The 19,860-nt window shown below is 39.8% G+C and overlaps 1 protein-coding gene across 2 annotated transcripts in view; it reads right to left on the reverse strand.

Moving 5' to 3' along the window:
- ETS1 (ETS proto-oncogene 1, transcription factor) overlaps positions 1–19,860 on the reverse strand; it is a 128,713-nt gene that overhangs the window by 65,205 nt on the left and 43,648 nt on the right. The gene's annotated exons all lie outside the window — the stretch shown is intronic.

Below are 19,860 nucleotides of genomic sequence, written 5' to 3' on the forward strand. Positions count from 1 at the left end.
GCCTTACTCACTATGAATTCATCAGAAGAAGTGAACAAATCTAGAGTTGCTTTGGGGAATTTTGTTTTGTTGATGTTGTATTAAGAAAATGTTGGCATTTTTTAATCCAAGTGTGAGTACTTCTCTATTTTCAAATGCAGATTCCTCGGAGCAACTCCTTTCTCTCTTCCCCAGTCTGCTTCTCAACTTTCTTCCCCAGACTAGCCTAAACACTGCTGCTAATATCCACCAAAATTAGATACTAAAAAAGCTCGCCGTGATTAAACTGTAAACACTTTCCACTCTAGAAATGAGGAAAATTATTCTTTCTAATTCTTCAATGGTGACAACTCAGATAGTCAATCATCCTTTTCCTAACCCAGTCCTGAAGCACAGAAACAAAATGTGTGAATGTCCAAATCAAGGAATGGGGTTGCGTAAAGCAGGAGGTTGGAGAGATAGCCAGGCGCCGCCACCACAGGCTGCCAGGAAAGTTACATGCAGATGATATTAATTATGAATATTTATGCCATCAGAAGTTATGCATCTAACCCTGGATTTGGATGAAGAGCACTAATAAGGTCATGTTAAAATATTTTTTACATATTTGAGATATAATAATCCCATCAGGTCTGCAAGGGTCATGCTTCATTAATCAATGTTGATAAATGAAATTTTTATTCATTCTCTTTTTAGGACACAAGTAGATTTTTCTAAATGTTCATATGGACTTTAAGTGATATGTCTATGTTATCATATGCTAAAAAAAGATGCCTAGCCTAGTGCCTAATACATTACAGAGCTCAATAAATATGTATTGAATGATGAACTATCAGCTTTTTGGTCACTATGGGCTTCCTAATTCAATGGTTAAGTGAGTTTGATATGCTCTGGCTTGTGAAGATGAACTAAAAAATGTCAGGGGCTGTGCCCTTTTCCGTTCATAGTACAGCAGAACCTCTATCCCCGACACTCACATCCGCTCAGTTACATGTGTGCCTCAGTGTCCCCACCAACCAAACAACAGCAGCCAAGTTTTGCCTTTCATCCACTTGGGCAAGATACTTCAATACCATATCTGGTTTTTAAGGCACTCAGGAAAAAAAAATCAATCAAAGAAATACTTCCTTGCTTGTGCTTGTACTGCAGCAGTCTGTTCCTCCTGCATTTGGGAAAAAACAGAATTGTATTTTTAAGCATTCCTTAGACTTCAGCTAATTATATCCTACCAAGTGCTGAATCGCCTTACACGAGGAATTTCAAGTCAATAAGGGCCAAGAAAAGTCTGCAGGAGTTGGGAAACAGAAGAGTGGAGCTAGACAATAATATTAAGAAAATAGTCACCTTCATACAGGAATTCCTCAAGCACATGGAGTATGTAAAAAGCATACTTTCTTTTTTATTTATACTCCCTCAACTCCACCCCAACTTCAATCAAAAAGAAATATAAATATACACTTAATGTTAAACAATCATGGAAGACAGGCTTTCCCTCTCCAGAAGTATCCTAGCATGTTGTCTACTCCTGAGTCTTGAACTTCAACAAAACAAAGAATCCCTGAGTTTTGAGCTAAAATATGCTTTTCTGAAGGTAGGTACAAAAACATTCAGACCACTAACGGCTGATCCAGAACCAGTTTATGACTCACAGATGTTGATTTACTGGTATAAATGTAAGATTTAGAAAAAAAAAAAAAAAAGCCCTCAATTAACAACAACCTGTCTGAGCTGCATTTGTGGTCTCATTTTTCTCTGAGAAAAGGCAACAGTCTCTGTCATACACAGAAACAGGCTCTGAAAGCTTACCTCTAAGGCAAGTGGTTTTGATGTGATAAGTTTAGTCATTAAAAAGCACACTAGGGAAGAAAAATGCCTGGCACTTCAATATCTACATTATCGAGCAGCAATAAAATGGCAAATTAGAGATAGGAAGGAAAATTAAAATAACTCTCTTAATTAAACTTGGATGCCAAAAGGCCTTAGGGTCGGTTAAGGGACCCAAGTCAGGGGACTCAGATGGTACTGTAGCTGACTGCGGGCTGGCTCTGTGACCTCACCAAAGCCACTTAACCTTTTTGTGTCACTCATCTCTGTTTCAGGGAATAAAATCACCCCTAGCTCTCCCTAGAATGGAACACAGACTCATTGGCTATTGTTTAGAAGGCACAATAAACAATGAGGGTAGGAGGAGCTGCAGTCAGGAGGGAAGAAGGGAGGGTGGGGTGGGGTTGGGGGAGAGGGGAAGACTTGGAAGCCTGTTTGCCCTGGAAAGCTCTCTATAAGAAAACAAAGAGGATGGTAGTGTGGGCTTTGGAATAAGACTCAGGTTCAAATTCTTAACTCTACCAACTAACCAGCTGAATTGCCACAGGTAAGTCATTTAAACAATCCTGAACCTCAGTTCCTCCATGTTTCAACTAGGGATAATAACAGCACACACCTTTGAAGGCTATTTGAATGATTAAATGAGATAATGTATGCAAAGCATTTAGCACAGTGTCTAGGTGTGAATTAGTATTTGATTATTTTTATTAAGATCTAATACACAGTAGAATATGTGAGAAATCACATTAAATGTCTCTCTACAGCCATCCCTTTGCAGAATAGCTTGGATACTCAATTCACTTGAACTATCTCCAGGGAGAGATAGAACAACTATCACCACATTTAATTTAAAAATCTCTTCAAGCCCCTTCCTCAGTTCTTAAACTGGCAACCTGCCCAGCATCAGCCTCACTTGAGAAATTCCAGAACTACCTGACTGAAGAAGAGAACTACAGATTTATATTTGTTTTGAGTCACAGAAAAGTGAGAGTTTAAATTTTGAAAGAAGATCACATTTGTGGTGCCTCTTTGGAGACAAAACCTTAGGTCTTGGGTTTGTCACATGTTAGAGCTCAATGGGAGTTTATTAGTGCTCTCCAAGTCCAGCACTCCTATTTACCAGAGGAGAAAAAAGAGTCTGAGGGAGGAAATTATTCTTTCCAGGGCCACAGAACCTAAAAAAGTCAGCACGAGTACCAGAACCAGATGCCCCGACAGCAGTTCTCTCCCTGGCGTCTCCTTGCACTTACTTTTCATTTCACTTTGGCAGGAGAAGTACCAGACACCCTTGAGACACAAGGCAGGATACAGTGGACATAGGAGCAGATAGATGAGCAGACTCAATTTCTAGAAATCCAACTTTTTCTCTACACTGGATGTATTGTCTCTGGGCAAGTACATTGCAGGATAACCATACTATGGTTCCCTGTGGGAGACAGCTTGGCATGGGCTGTCAGGAGAGAAAGGGCCTGGGTTGGCTCTATTGCTGTCTGCAGTTTCTTTAGACTATAATTATGAACCATTCAACTGCATCTGCAGCCCCAACAATGTGGAATGGATTGGCCTAATCCACAGACCAAGTGACATTTTAAAATCCAGCAGTTTAGACACGTATTCCTCTTGCAGCGAATCAAACATGGCTCAGACAGGAAGAGGCAAGGAGCTGCCCAAGGTTAGAGGGTTCTGAGGTCTAATCCACACCCAGTGTTGTGTGCCTTCCTGAAGCAGGCTGAGCATGTTGCCTGGGATTGCTGCGAATGCAGAATGCAGGTTATTCTGTAAGCCTTTGGGGATCATGTAATTGGGATTCCAATTTAAATTGTCCTGAATGGGACTCTTGAGGAGGTAGAGGGATAATGGCAATAGCACAGATGGCAAGAGGACCAACATCCTTTAATAATATGACAGAAGAGGACAGTCAGTCTCCTAGAAGCTCTGCATCCCAGGGCTACAGGATTTCACCCAAGGTCCAAGGCTGCAGGTGGTTTCATCCTGGCGGAAGGCTAAGGCCTTCCTCTGATCTTACTCTGCTTTTCTCTTGGGTTACAAAGACAACATCAAACTTCAAAACAGATGTTCTCTGCAGTTGTGGTTTGAATCTTACATTAAGACAATTTCACTGTGGAATCTTTTCCCCTCTCCTCACTACTTTCATTTAAAATGCCAAATCAATTGCCCCAAAAGACTAACATTTACCACCCCAGATCAAGAAGCAGAGATGAGTGGAGCACAAAAAGGAGAAATAGCCCTGAAAGGAAAAGGGACAGTGGTACAGGAGGAAGTAGTGGAAGGGAAGTCCTCTGAGAACAATGGAAGGGGAAGTCGAGGACAGAGAAGGAGAGGAGATGAAGAGGTAGAGACACAGTGATTTTATGTTCTTGTCATTCTGGGACTTCAGTCTCCAAGATTTCAAAATGCAGTTAAGACCTATTAAAGTATCCCATACTTTAATTAATTGTCCTGAATGGCCAACAGTCATGGAACTACAGAAAACAGATAAATGGGAGGTCCTCATGCTGGAAGAGATGCAAAGGATCTGGGATAGAATGGAGGTGAAAGGATCTCTGGAGGTCACAGAAGACGCAAGGGAAGGTCAAGCTGAAAATCTAGGCAGAACACAGAGTGTGTTTCTCAGTCTTTTTCTGACATGTACATTTGCTGTACACAAAGAATTTCCCTCACAGAAGCTGTCACCCCACCCCTGCAAGTTGCCACTTTTCTGCTCAGCTCAAGAGCACACTCCTAGTACATATTTGAATATGCACGTCAGTCTCCTACACTCTTTAAAGGCAGCAACTGAGGTTCGGTCATTATTACACTCCATGGTGTTTAGCTCAAGGTAGTAAGAGCCCTATAAATTATGTTGATTATTTAATTAATGAACAGTTAACTTCCTAACATCCTGTAACATTTTTACAGAAAAACAAAGCTCAGATACCAGTTTTGTTTTGCTTAGTTCGGTCTAAAGTGAGACTCAAATTTGCCCAAAGTTTAAAATTAAAGAGCCAACCAACTGACTCATTTCAAACTAAAAAGGTCTTCATAAAGTTTTATTCTGTTCCTCCCATTCCTTCCATCCCCTTAAAGGAGAATGTTGCTAAGATCACAACATTCATTTTATTTTTTATCTAATTTTTTTTTCTGAGACTTCACGTAAAAAATGACATTTGGCTCAGCACAAAGTAAATCAGTTGTTTGATCGTCAGCCTGGACATTTTATATATCATGCTATTCATATTCTCAGATGGCTGCTCAGAAGCAGTCTTCAGGAATTTCCAAACTTTGAGTTGAATCTTTTATTTCACTGGTTACCACAAAGGTAAGATGTGTAACTGCTATATACATTATTTGTAAGATAAGAGAAATACATGAAATGAACTCAATTTCCTCCATCTTTATGAGAAAGAATAGACTGTTACATGCTTTATGGTGAGCCAGGGTGCTTATCACAAATCCCTTTCACCTTCTCAAGTTTAATCTGTCAGGACTCTAGAAGCACTGTGTTTTGAAATACATCTTCTGGCTACACAGATGAGTCTATAGTGAGGAAGGGTATGGGATGGAAGTAGAAATGGGGGGACATGGGGATGGGCTGAGAGTGAAGATGGAAGTGAAAAGGACAGGGAGGATCAAATGGAGCTGCTACCATCTAGCAGGTGGCACAGAAACATATAAAGCAACCCTAACCGCTCTTGTCGAAGTAGAGTATTACTCTCTGCACTTCATGGTTTGTATCTGCTAATGGGTAATCAAGATGTTGGAACAGAAAAGGCAGCTGATCTTAAAGCCTAAAAACCAAGGAAATATTGGGTTTGGTGAGGGCTCATGATTTCTCCTGAGTTCTGAGGGGGAATCATGAACACACATTATTTTACATCACTTCTTCCAGAACCAGTTCCATATAAGAGTCCCAAGAAAAATTGATGTGTCACACTGAGAACATCCTACTTAGCCAGTAAATATAACATTCTTTGAGTATGCCATTGCAGTCATCCACAAACATTTTACTCAAGAATCTATGCCTATCTTACCTTAGGCATCCTTCATTGAGCAGCATTACAGTGTCATAATGAATTAACATGAATCCTAGTTTCACCAATGCTAACTCTACCAACAGAGGAAATAAAACGCACAGCACTTTTTAAGTTCCCATGCTGCTTCAGTCCTCTTTTCTGGTATGTACTCTCCTGAAAAGGGTGCACAGAATCTAAGTTTCATAAATATGCAGGAGCATAAATTCATTAAAACAACTTTAGGGTATCCAATGTAGTTATTCATATTTAGAATTTACTGAGCATCAAGCATGCCAATGATGTAAAGTTGATAGATTTGAATAAGAAGCTCAAAAAGGGACATGCCAGTTTCTCTGGCGTTACAGCTCACATTTGATTCTCAGCTCTTAAGGACCAAAAAGAAATGAAGTCTTCTTTAATTTACAAGAAGCCAGCTGTGCTCAATCCACATCTTGCATCAGCCCTGTGAAGGAGTCAGAATGTAGTGGATGGTCCTGCCCATGACTCATGAGGTGGAACACACTCAGCTCACATCTCATCTATCTGGATTGGCTCCCATACAATAAAAATCTTTCTTCCGTTGAGTTGGTGAAAAGAAGAGAAGCAAAATGGGCATGTGTGACATGCGAGAGGGCGCCATTTAATCAGACAGGCCTGCAAAACACTTTCAAGAGTCCAGGGCTGGCAGTGATAGGTAATGACAGGTAACGTGCAGAATGAAGAAAGCAGAAAGCATATAGAAGTTGCTTCTTAATGGAAACGTGTTTCATCAGAATGATCAGAAACATGTGTTCTCCGCAGATTGGGAAACCATCTTGAAAGACTTCATCACAAAAAGGCCTTGGGTAGGATATATCACAAGGGACCTATCCCAGAGGGATAGGAGGAGGTGCAGCTGGGTGGGGAGCTGGCAATGGACTGTGAGAGGAAAGAACAAAGGCCAGTCAGCGCTCTCATGGCAGATTCCCAAGAGAGAACCCTTTCCAGGAATTTTAAATTCTGAATAATTGTTGAGAATTTTTAAAAATCAAGAAGATTATAAACTTTTCTTTCAGGGGATTCCACAGCATTGAGAGAGACCAGATGGCTGGCAACAAAATTCTAGACCCAGGAAAGGTCCAGCCTCTATGTATCTGTCCACTTGTAGTGAGCTAATGCTTTCTCCTAGAGAGGATTTGTCTAATTGAATTGAATTGAACTGAGGTGTGGAGGTAAAAAGGCTATTCCAAATAAGTGTTCCTGTTTCCAAAGAGTCCATACAAAAACCTGCAGTTTCTTGCCAAGCAGAAACTACCAGGCTTTGGTTTCTTCACTATCGAATAAATTTAAACTCTAAAAGAACCAGGGAGGCAACATAGTAGAATGGGTTAAGAGCACAAGCTTGGCAGTAGATAGATGAGAGTTTGAATTTTAGCTTGGTTGCTCTCCAGATGTCAGTCTTTGACCTCAGAAAGCCTCAGTTTCTTCATCTATAGAATGGAGATGAGGAAAGTACCTCGTTCACAGAGTTGAACTGAGATGCGATGAATGGGTGCCAAGTGCTTTGCACTGTGCATGATGCAGAATGAGGACTCAGTAACCCTTCATTGCTATTATTAATCTTAAAAATCAGAATTGTGACTTCGGATTTAGTGAGCATAAAATTTTTGCGAATGTTAATCCAAACTGTAGCATATAGTATTCTTAAGAAGAAATGAGGACACAGTGTCCTCTCTTCATGTGTGCTGTTAAAATCATGACATAGTGACAAAGATAATTTTTGGTCTAGGTATACAAATCACGCAAATCCTTGACACCATCCCTCTTGGATGAAAGGGGATTGATTCCCACTATATAGATGTGAGATACAATTCTGAAAGTTCTAATCATAGACTCACAGCTACATCACAAATTAGCAGCAAAGAGAATATGTACCCTCTTGAATTCCTTCCAGTATTGGGTTCTCCACTCTCTGAATTACATGTTTGATTTTTACAACCTAAACAAAATAAGACCTTAAGCAACTGGCCTCAGCATTTGACGTTCAAGCTGGGAAGAATCCCACATGCTATTCAATGTGCCCCCATAGCACTCTGCTTGAGGTACTTCCCAAACTAGCACCCATTAGACAGCATATTATTGCACTCACTTCACGGAAGTCTTTCTCTGTGTTATCGCATCTTACATTTTCCTTGGCTGTCTCTTTTGCTGCCAGCCAACAGTTTTTGTCGTTTTTGTTGTTTCATTGCTTTGTTTTTTGAGACAGGGTCTTGCTCTGTCACCCAGGCTGGAGTGCAGTGGTATGAACAGTTTAACTTGTGCTATAAACCCAAACCTCTATCTATCTGTAATTGTACCATACATATACATTTTAGCTACAGAATTCTGAACCTAGATAGCACTCCCTGCAAGCTTGGACTTGCCACTTGGAATTCAGATAAAGTGTTCTGCTCCCTGGTGTTAACTACCTATGCTGATCAGTTGCCCAAAAGAACCTTAGGGAGAGGTTTCTCATCTTGCCCTTTGGGTCACCAGTCAAACCATCGGTGCTCTTAGGACTGCCCTCAAAAAACACAGAATTTGCCATGTACATCAGCTATGTAATTTGCATTCTGGCACTACCATTGCCTGGCACCTAGCCATCAAGGCTGGCAGCAGAGAGCAGTCATAGTCTTCTCAGTAGTTGCCCGCTCCATTTTTGGCAAGACGAATGCTGTATCACTGGGAAAGCAGATTTAATTGGTTTTCTGGGGGTGTTTAGTTAAGTCACCCCACCTCAGCTCCAAGTTAATGGAAGTGTCACTTTGCCCTTTCCAACAACCATAGCAAATAAATGATGGGGACATACTCCAAAATGCACATGGCTGAGTCCTCTTGCTCTCCTTTTTTTTCCCAGTGACTTTGGGGAGGTTTGGGCAGTGATCCTGCATACACAATACAGTTCTTGTTCTTCTTTTCTCTACAGAGCAGCCTTGAATAGCTCTGCCTAAAATTATTAGCAGGGGCAGCCCTAGGCTCCAAGAGATCACAGCCCTCATGCTGGGTCTGAACAAAGACCCTGCTTTTCCCCAACAATTAGCCCTGCAAAAAAGGACATCTATCTCCCTCTATTAAAACCACCACGTGCCTTCAAGTCAGCCCATTGTAAAGCTAATTAAATAACACGCCTCTCTCCCCATGCAGGTCTCCTGATTAGCTTTCCTCTGTCAGAAACCTCTGCAAAGAGCCTAGTGATAGACAGGCCAATGTTCCACTTCTCCTAAGCCCCACCCCCATCACCAATTAGCCATCACCTTTGAAAAGCCATCCTTATCAATGTTGGTGAGTTTATTCACGCTCCATATCCATCCAAAGCCCAGACGCTAGTCACCTCCACCTTAAAGGAATGGATAAGGTTCATACTGCTTTTAAAATAAATTATTTGGATAGGCAAAGTTTTCATCACCGTGTAAAATCTTTGGCCAGCATTCCCCACATCACAGTACACAAGGGCTGCCGCTGCCATTGCAGGAGAGCGTCAGAGGACTTTCCCGAAAGTCAGAGAGCCTGGGCAAGATGCAGCCAAGGTGGCCATTCCTACCAGATTTCTAAAAAGAGGATGCAGAAAACCACCTCTTAGGTTAAACTCCCTTAGATACTCCTTACCGCCAAGCAGATAAAATCCAAACACTGTCCAAAAGGCCAAAATTGGTCCTCTTTACCTTTTGACCACACCTCACCTTCTCCCCGACATAGGGACCCTGCTCTCTAACAATCCTGGACTTGTGGCAATCCCTTGAACGCACTCTAGTTCTTCGCTTTTTTGTGCATTTTTATAGGCTTTTTCCTTTCTGGAAAGCCCTGGTCTATCTGCCCAGCACCTCTGTCAAGACTCAGCAGCAAATCACCTCCCCCATGGCTTCCAGGGCCTTGCTAGATAAAATCAGGCACTTCCTCCTCTGTGCGCTCAGCAGCACATGTAGGTTTCCAATGGGGTGCTGACATTACCGAAAATAGTCTGAGCCCCTCAAGAACAGGAATCATATTCTACTCAAATTTGAATTTCCAGCTTTAAACACAAGGACTTAGTGAATGCTTAATAAGTGTTGGAAGAAGAGATAACTGAGTAACTGAGTATATGAAATGAATAAGTAAAAGAATGACTAAATGAATGAATAAAATAACCACTTTATACCAAATGTGATCTAAGATGGGACATTCAGGCCTACTTCCAGCTTCACTACAGATGGCCTTTGTGCATAGTAAAGGGCATTATTATTTTATGACATGGTTATCTTTGTTTGAAATTGTCAGATCTCATACACATGCACATACGTTTACACATGCACTTTTTAGATACAATTTTTTAAATAATAAACATAGAGGGAGACCAGGCCAGCTATTTTCTAACTCTGCTTAATAGTTCTAGAGCTTAACTTTTCTAACTAGTCTTTGAGGTTTCTAGCTCATTTAATCTTCAGACCATACAAACCTTTCCTTCCAAGAGTTTTTAGGAAGACTCCCTCGTCTTCTTGGATGTCCCATACAGATGAGTAGATGACTAGACTATAAAAAAATCCCATATACAATTTAAGTTTTCCTTGAAATGCTCATAGACCTCAAAATTAGCAATGAAAACAAGAAAATTTTTTCATTTTTAAAAATATTTTATTTTATTTTATTTTAAGGTCCAGATGCATGTACAAGACATGCAGCTTTGTTACACACATAAACATGCGCCATGGGTGGTTTGCTACACCTATCAGCCCATCACCTAGGTATTAAGCCTTGCATATATTAGCTATTTATCCTGATTTTCTCTCTCCCCCTATCCCTCCAACAGGCCCCAGTGTGTTCTTCCTCTCTCTGTGTCCATGTGTTCTCATTTTTCATCTCCCACTTATAAGTGAGAATAGACAGTATTTGGTTTTCTGTTCCTGTGTTAGTTTGCTGAGGATAATGGCTTCCAGTTCCATCCATGTCCCTACAAAGGACATGATCTTGTTCTTTTTTATGGCTGCATAGTATTCCATGTTGTATGTGTGCCATATTTTCTTTATCCCGTCTATCACTGATGGGCATTTGAGTTGATTCCATGCCTTTGCTATTGTGAATAGTGCTGCAATGAACATATGCATGCATGTTATCTTTATAATAGAACGACTTATATTCCTGTAGGTATATACCCAGTAATGGTATTGCTGGGTCAAATGGTATTTCTGGTTCTTGATCTTTGAGGAATTGCCACATTATCTTCCACAATGGTTGAACTAATTTACATTTCCACCAATAGTGTGGAAGCATTCCTATTTCTCTACAGCCTTGCCAGTATCTGTTGTTTCTTGACTTTTTAATAATCATCATTCTGACTGGCATGAGATACTATCTCATTGTGGTTTTGATTTGCGTTTATCTAATGATCAGTGATGTTGAGCTTTATGTCACATGTTTGTTGGCCACATAAATGTCTTCTTTTGAGAAGTGTCTATTCATGTTCTTTGCCCACTTTTTAATGGGGTTTTTCGTTTTGTTTTGTTTTTTTTCTTGTAAATTCGTTTAAGTTCCTTGTAGATTCTGGATATTAGACCTTTGTCAAATGGATAGAGTGCAAAAATTTCCTCCCATTCTATAGGTTGTCTGTTCACTGTGATGCTAGTTTCTTTTGCTGTCCAGAAGCTCTTTCATTTAATTGGATCCCATTTGTCAGTTTCTGCTTTTGTTGAATTGCTTTTGATGCTTTTGTCATGGAATCTTTGCCCATGCCCGGCTGGTATTTATTGCCTAGATTTTCTTCTAGAGTATTTATAGGAAAACAAGAAAAATTAAAGGACTTGACAAAATACATATTGAGCTCTGCCAAATCCCAAACATTTAAAAACAACCAAAGTCAATGAGTGGGTCTCATCCCTGACACATCAAGTCTTAGGGCAAAAATCACTCACTGCCTGATAAATCCTGTGTATCTTCATCTCTCTGCAGGATGACATTTAGGGCCAGCTCTTTCCTTGTTATTTTACCACCACAATCTCAACTTTTGAAAAGTTGTGTCTTTCTAATATTCATGGGCACCTTCCAGATAGAAAGAGAAATTAAGACACAAAGCAACAGAGGAAGATTCCATGATCATGCAGTTAATAAGTAATTGTATCAGTAAGAGCTCGTAACCTCCAACCTGAGATGAAGCGAGCAAACACTGTCATTCATTTGGCAGTCACTTTGTTCTGGCAAGGTTCCTACTTGTTAAAGTGGAATGCTCACTTTATAATGATCATAATGGATTAAAACCTGTAAAATTAGACTCTGGTTGGCAGTAAGTTCTTTATTACTCTTACCAGAGTGTGCCTCCATTCTCAGATGCTGCCTTAAAGAAGAGTAATCTAAGACCTCTAAATACATGAAAAGTAGGATAATAAGTAAAGACAAAGAGACCTGCATTTTTATATAGATTTGTCTCCTCCAGATACAGCTTGGCATGTATACAAAGCAGCCATTGAGAATTGAGCATGTAAAAATCACACCTGTTAATTTGTCAAGGACAGACCAGGTAAACTATAAGGCAGAAATAAAACTGTTTCAACAAAGATAAATGGAAAACATGGTTGAAAGAGAAGAATGATTTGGAATGAATAAAGGTGTGAATGTCATAGTATTAATCAAATAAAAATATAAGATGCATATAATCAATATACTTTATTCAAAGAGTAAGAAAAGAAGAAATATGTATCATAAATGAACATTATCTTGAGATATCGGGTACAAGAATTCAATACACTGGGTAAACAGATTGCAGAGATCTTAAGATTTTAAAGAATAGCATACATTCTGTGGTCTAGAAAAAGCTGTTTTCTGATCCAATTGAGATTGTGAATAATGTTAAGGGGCATAACAGACAAATCAAGACACACAAGATAACAGACTCTCATTAGGAGAAGGAAGAGCTTGGAATTGGTTGAAGGGAGCAGCCGTGTTGACAGTTTATGTCAATACATTCCAGTTAGCAGGTTACTTAAGCAATGACTTCAGGCTAAGCTGGCCTTGTAATTCTGCAAATCAGATCCCATGGAAGAGCAATTAGGAGACATTAATTTCATACTCTCTTCACAAAGTTTGAGTCATTTTAAATTTTTTGTGGGTCAAACCTCAGAAATAAATATGAATACACATCACCTCTTTCTTTTGATTAAAGTAGTAGGGATGCTTTACGTTATCTAGCATGAAAGATCACAAAATAATTCCAACACTATCACCTCACAGTACCTCTGAGAAATGCCTAAGAGGTGGGAAAGGATCCCAGCCTCACTGTATGCTGTATCTGCCCAGGGCTCCGAGATTCTCTCCAGTGTTTTGCACAACTTTGATCCAAGTCAGCTGTGCAAAATCTGAAGATGCATATTAGCTCAACTCTTTCAAATCATTCATGTGTCCAAAATCACTTTCACCTACTACTCAAAGACCTTAGAATGTGGTTTTCTCCTGCCAAGTCTTTTGTCGTCATTTTGTTGGTTTTCTAAATTAGACCTTTTATCACTATGTACCATAATTTACCTGAGATATTATTTCCCCAGTAACACAGAATGTGTAGAGGGAGAGGGAGGGAAAGCATGGCATGGTGAATAAAGAGACTATTAATCCACTAATTCCTACTTATCTCCACTCAGAGTGGGAATAAACAAAGCTGTCGTTGGGAGGTGGATACAGTAGGATCCCAAGTGATGTATCTGCTTGAGTTCAAGGATGAACTGGAGGAGGAATTAAACCACAGTTGGGTATTGGGGGAAAGGAAAGGAAAGCAAGGACTCAGCTCCCTTCCCCTGGGAACTAAGGAGGAAGGGAAACTGACATGAAATAAACTCCTGCACCCAAAACATTCAAAGTCTGGTGCACATCTTCCTAGTAGCTACAGCAGGAAAACACTGGAAAACCTACTAAATAAGAGCAGCTGGTCACAGAACATACATTTCTAATTGTGTTTTTTTTACCACTTATACGTGTATATTGGAATTCTGTAATGACATGTTCCAATAGAGACTTCAGGACAAATAGAACATAGCATTACAAACACAAAAACAATACTTTCTGGGAAATGTTCCATTGTTTTAAAGCTATATATCCCAAATTCTTCACCAAAGGCCAAATAAGCACCTACAAGAAGGGAGAAGAAGTAATGAGATAGGGAAGAGGACTTAGAAGATGATCTCAGGAATAATATGTATTGATACCTTCAATATAAGAGGTGTTTCTGCTTTCCTTGGATTCACAGTATTTATTTCCTCAAATTGAATATATTCATTTTCTTAAAAGTCTGGTATATGGTAAATTCAGTAGATTTGGGATGTTTGCCACACAAGTGTTAGTGACTTTCTTTGAAACTTACCAAAGAAAATACAAGAAAAGTGGAAAAAAAAAAAAATAAGGTATTAAGCAGAAACACTTGCATTAAATGAGATTTAAACAATTGATTTATAAAAGTATGATGAAATTATCCTAGAAAAGTCTACTGACTTATTTTTTCCTTCTTAGAGTTCAAACACCCAGAAGTAACTTAAAAATTAAATATTTGATGTAATTCAGGAGGTAAGGGGGGCGTTAACCTTCCTATTTAGAGATGAGGAAATTGATAGCCATTTAGCATAACTAGATTTTCAGATTTGCATTCTTCACAAATTGCACACATAGTGGCTGCTTTATGTTGCCTTTTCCTGGTTATTATAATTTCACATAACATGTCCAAGGACCAGTACAGTGTTTCATACTAGGCTACAGAGTCAGGCTCACCTGAGCTCAAATTTGAAGTCCGTCACTCACAAACAGTGTAGCTTTTGGCAAGTTATTTCACCTACATAAAGCTCACTGCCGGACAAATTTAGTTGTCTGTAAAATGGAGTTAATAATTCACAGAATCTTTGGTAAGATGTAAACGGGGTAATGTATGTAAAATGTATGGCAGTGTCTGGCCAAAAGTAAAGAATGAATGGTGGTAGTATTATTCAGGTCAAAACACATACACACACACACCCCAAACCAGGTTTGAACTCAGATATCCTCAAAATACTCATGCATTGTAGTGAGCAGTGTTGAAGAACCACTTAATACAAATAATTATTTTGCCATAGATTAAGGAGGCAGTTCATAAATGTAGGTGACATATGTATTTAAAAATCTCTGTCCACAACAATGAACAGACAATGAGGAAAGAATACTCCTTTAACACATAATAGGGGGCAACCAGATACACAGATGAAAAAGAAAGAAACTGGACTCCTGTGCATAAAAGTTAACTCTAAGTGGATCAGAGACATAAATGTAAGAACTAAAGCTATAAAGCTCATATAAGAAAAAAAAAACAGGATTAAATCTTCATAACCTTGTGTTGGGCAATAATTTCTTAGGTACAATGCTAAAAGCACTAGAAACAAAAGAAAAAATAGATAAATTGGGCTATATCACAACAAAAACCTATGGTGCTGCAAACTCTAAACGTCCAGAAAGTAAAAAGATAACCCACTTTATGGGAGAATATATTTGTAAATTATATGCCTGATAAGGGACTTGTATTCAGACTATATAAAGAACTCTTACAACTTAACAAGAAAAAGACAACCCAATTTAAAAATGGGCCAAGGATTTTAATACACATTTCTCCAAAGAAGGTATATGAATGACCGGTAAACACATGAGAAAAGCTCAATATCATTAATTATTAAAGAAATGCAAATCAAAACGACAATGAAATACTGCTCATTCACTATGAGGGTATTGGATAAATTGGAACCCTCTTACATTGCTAGTAGGAATGTAAAATGAAGCAGCCACTTTCAAAAACAGTTGGGCAGTTCCACAAATAGAGTTACCATATGACCCATATCACACAAAAAACTTGTACATTAACATTAATAGCAGCCTTATTTATAATAACCACAAAGTGAAAAGCACCTAAATGGCCATCAAAGTATGGATAAATAAAATGTGCCATGGCCATATAATGGAATATTACTTTGGTGATAAAAAGAAATACTGATGCCTGCTACAACATGGTGAAACTTGAAAACATGCTTAGTGGCCAGTCACAAAAGATCAAATATTGTATCACTCTACTTATGAGAATTCCAGAATAGGCAAATTTACAAAGATAGAAATTAGACCAGTAGCTGTTGAGGTGGGGAGGTAGAAGGAATGAGAAAGAATGAAGACCGACTGCTAATGGATATAGGATTTCTGTTAAGAAGAATAAAAATGTTGCCAGGTGCAGTGGGTCATGCTTGTAATCCCAGCACTTTGGGAAGCCAAGGTGGGCGGATCACCTGAGGTCAGGAGTTGGAGACCAGTCTGACCAACATGGTGAAACCTTGTCTCTACTAAAAACATAAAAAATTAGCCACCTGTTAGCCCAGCTACTTGGGAGGCTGAGGTCGGAGAATCACTTCAACCCAGGAGGAGGACAGAGGATGCAGTGAGCGGAGATTTTGCCATTGCACTCCAGCCTGGGCAATAAGAGCAAAAGTCCATCTCAAAAAGAAAAGAAGAAGAAAAATATTCTAAAATTAAATTGTGATGAGAGCTGCACAATACTGTAGATACACTAAAAAGAACTTAAATTGTACACTTTCAATAGGTGAATTGTATAGTATGTGAATTATATCTCAATAAAGCTCACCTCAATAAATTCTTTTAAAAAAAGAAGTTGGTTTTCTGGAGGTGAAGGCAAGACAAATAAAAGAGGGAGAATATCGTATCACCCAGGAAAGCCTGCCTACTGGGGTCTATGAACATCGTCTTAAGATCATTTGCTTCACCAAAGTTCAGTGGAAAAATGTCTAACATTTCTGTGACCTTCTTTTCTAAACTTCCTAAGTGGCTTAGAGAGAGGCTGCCCGGGAAACTCCAAATGGAATTTAAAAATATTATCTCCTGGCTTTATAAACAGCAAGGAGCACTAATGAAGTGAGGGAGCAGCGGCCCCAGGAATGGGATATATCATTCAGGTTGGGAGCCCCGTGTGGAGTCTAAGCTCATCTCTGAAAGCAGCAGGAAGGCCACAGAGAGGCCAGACCAGGGTGAGGGAGGTGAAAATCAACACAGGGGAGAGAAGAAAGAATAACAACGCTCAAGGATACATAAAGCAGAGCCGGAGTGGCCACTCTTCCAAACACCAGTAAAACAACCCCTTTCCAAATCGAGCTCTATCCTCATTCTGCCAACTAAGTTTGGATGAATGAGTGCTCCTCAAGGCAAACCCCCTCACCCTGAGTTTCACGTGATTGGGAGGCCTCAGGAGGGTCTCTCCATAATTCTAGTCTCAACAGGACCATCCCTCTCATCATTCCCATTCCCCTGGTGCTCACCAGCTCTGCCTGCTTGGCTGTGTCTGTCTCAGCATGGCAGCCACGTTGCGTGATGTTCCTTGAGGATAAGACTGAACCCCACTTTATAGCCCCAATGCTTCATGAAGAACGAGGTCTTAATAAATATGTGTTGATTAATAAAGGACAAAATAAAGATGCTCTAATGTCACTAACACCCTAAACCAGTCAGTAACTTGGAATTACCCATGATCTAATTGAGGACCAAGACACTAACCATCCCTCCACTAGCTGGGACAAGCTTGGACAACCAAGATACAAATAGTTATCAAATCCTCTGCTCTGTGGCAAGTATTAGGCTAGGCATTGAGGATACAGAAATAAATGATGAAGTCCTTTTGCCTTAGAAGGAGAGGAGCCATAACACAAAAAGTTTTCTGAGCTGAGCTTTGGGCGTTATTCTAAATTGTGTTTTGTTTTGTTTTGTTTTAATTTTTGTTACTTCTTAACAGATTTTTAAATCTTGGGTAGTACCCACAATGACCCTGACAGATTAATAACCTGGTTTGCTTCTCCAGCAGACCTTAACTGAGTGCCCGTGGTAATTTAGGCACTCCACTAGGTACCAGAAATATGGCGAGGACAAAGCCCCTGCCCTCAAGCTGTACATAGTCTCAGAGGAAAGACAAAACAATGATTGCAGTATGGTGCAATGATCTCTACAATACAGGTATTCACCAGTATCATGGGAACACAATTGGGGTCTGAACACAGGTATTGAGTATAATAAGGGCTCCATATGAGAGCTATGTAGAAAATAAAGTAATGGGACTTGCGACTGAATATGAAAATATAGTGGCCGTCTGCTGCTTTTCTCTCTCTAGTCTTTTCCTTCTTTTTCCAGTACAGGACCCCCCCATTTTCCTTTAGGAAACTGTCTCTTTTAGCTCTGGTGGAACTGCTGATCACAGTACCCCTACACCTCCTATTCACAAAGGTGGTAATGTCCTACATGGTGAATTAGCGTGCCCCACCCCCATTATTTCTTTCATTGCCTTCGGGATGGGCATACAGACCAGGAATTTTATATAAAACCATCAGGAACAAGGAATTCTTTAATGAGGTCTATGACTATGGACTTCTCTTCTTCCACCAAAGCAGACGTGAGCTAGAATAAGAGAAAAGGAAAAGGGGAAGAGAGAGGAGGAAGAGCAGGAAGAGGAGAGGAGGGAGGAGGAGAAGGGTAAAAGACTTGAGAAGATTATTGGATTCCCTAGAATCCCCCAGGCTGACTCGTCTACTGGACTTCCCATCTGTTAAGTCAGGAAATTCTTTCTTACACTGAAGCTAGTTTGAGTCAGGCGTCTGCCACTTACAAACAAAAAGATCCTTCCTTGGCCAACACAAGTGTGACCATATTTAAAAAAAAGAAAACAGGGGAGAGGGAGTCAATAACTACCAGTTCTCTAGCCTGGTGATTGGTAGCTGATAGTGACCTTCATCAAAACAAGAGAGAGGTTAAAGACACCAACAACCCCTCCACTAGCTACAGAGTTACAGGTTACAGAGTCAAGAGAAAGCAGTGAGCTCAGTTTTAAGTCTGAAGTATCTGTGTGTGACTCAGGTGAACACCAGTCACAAAAAATACCCATGGAAGACACCCTCCATGTATTAACCGTTAAGTGATGACACCAAAATGCCTTCCCTCCCTATTATTCTTTGATTTATAAATTTTCTTTAGGACCAGCATGGTGGCTCACACCTGTAATCCCAACATTTTGGGAGGCCGAGATGGGTGGATTACCTGCAGTCAGGAGTTCAGGACCAGCCTGGCTAATATGGTGAAAACCCGTCTCTACAAAAAAATACAAAAATTAGCCAGGCATGGTGGCGAGCAACTGTAATCCCAGCTACTCGGGAGGCTGAGACAGGAGAATTGCCTGAACCTTGGAGGCAGAGGTTGCAGTGAGCCCAGCTCGTGCCATTGCACTCCAGCCCAGGCGACAAGAGCGAAACTCTGTCTCAAAAAACAAACAAACAAACAAAAAATATTTAAAGAGGTATGTTTTATAATAATTTATTTTTCAAAGTAAACTGAATGTGATATATATGCACATAGAAAAGTACTAGTTCACAGTCAGGAAGAGGGAAAAGATTATGCATTTCAAAGCTACCAGAACAGCATAAATTCTCTCCCCCATCTTTGCAGCAGAACTTTCCCTTCTGTTAAAGGCAGGGAAAAATGATCACTCTCCACCTGCCCATTCTGACATAGACATTGGGAAGTTTGGAAAATGAAAAAAGTAAGTGACCAGTAACAATGGGGGAGGTGCAGACGTACATTTCAGACCTTCTCTCCTTAGCCCCAAAAATCTATTGGTTGAGTTTTCATATCAGCATGCCCAGCTCATGCCTCCTTTTTGCCTCTCTCGCTGCAGCAGAATTAAAAGATTACTCTGAAACTCAACGGCTCTCCTTTCACATCTGGCCTGCTCTTTCGCACTCGATCATTTCCTAAAACATTCCCTTAAATTCCCTTAAAAGGTTGTGAAAATTTTATCTTACGTGATAGAACCAGAAGGATAATAATTAAAAAATTACTCATACTCCTTCTGAAATATTCTGAAAGATATTTGAGAGGGAAGGTAATGTATAAACTCTAATAATGGATTTCAGAGTCATATTTTCCCCCTCACTAATCTAAATCCCTCTTTTTCCATTTAATCTCATTGTGTTCTTAGTCTTCACTGGATCTAAAAAACAGCTGCTGACTCCCTAATGACATT

Source organism: Trachypithecus francoisi, unplaced genomic scaffold (genome assembly GCF_009764315.1).
Source record: "Trachypithecus francoisi isolate TF-2019V2 unplaced genomic scaffold, Tfra_2.0 Lachesis_group8, whole genome shotgun sequence".
NCBI classification, from domain to species: Eukaryota; Metazoa; Chordata; class Mammalia; order Primates; family Cercopithecidae; genus Trachypithecus; species Trachypithecus francoisi.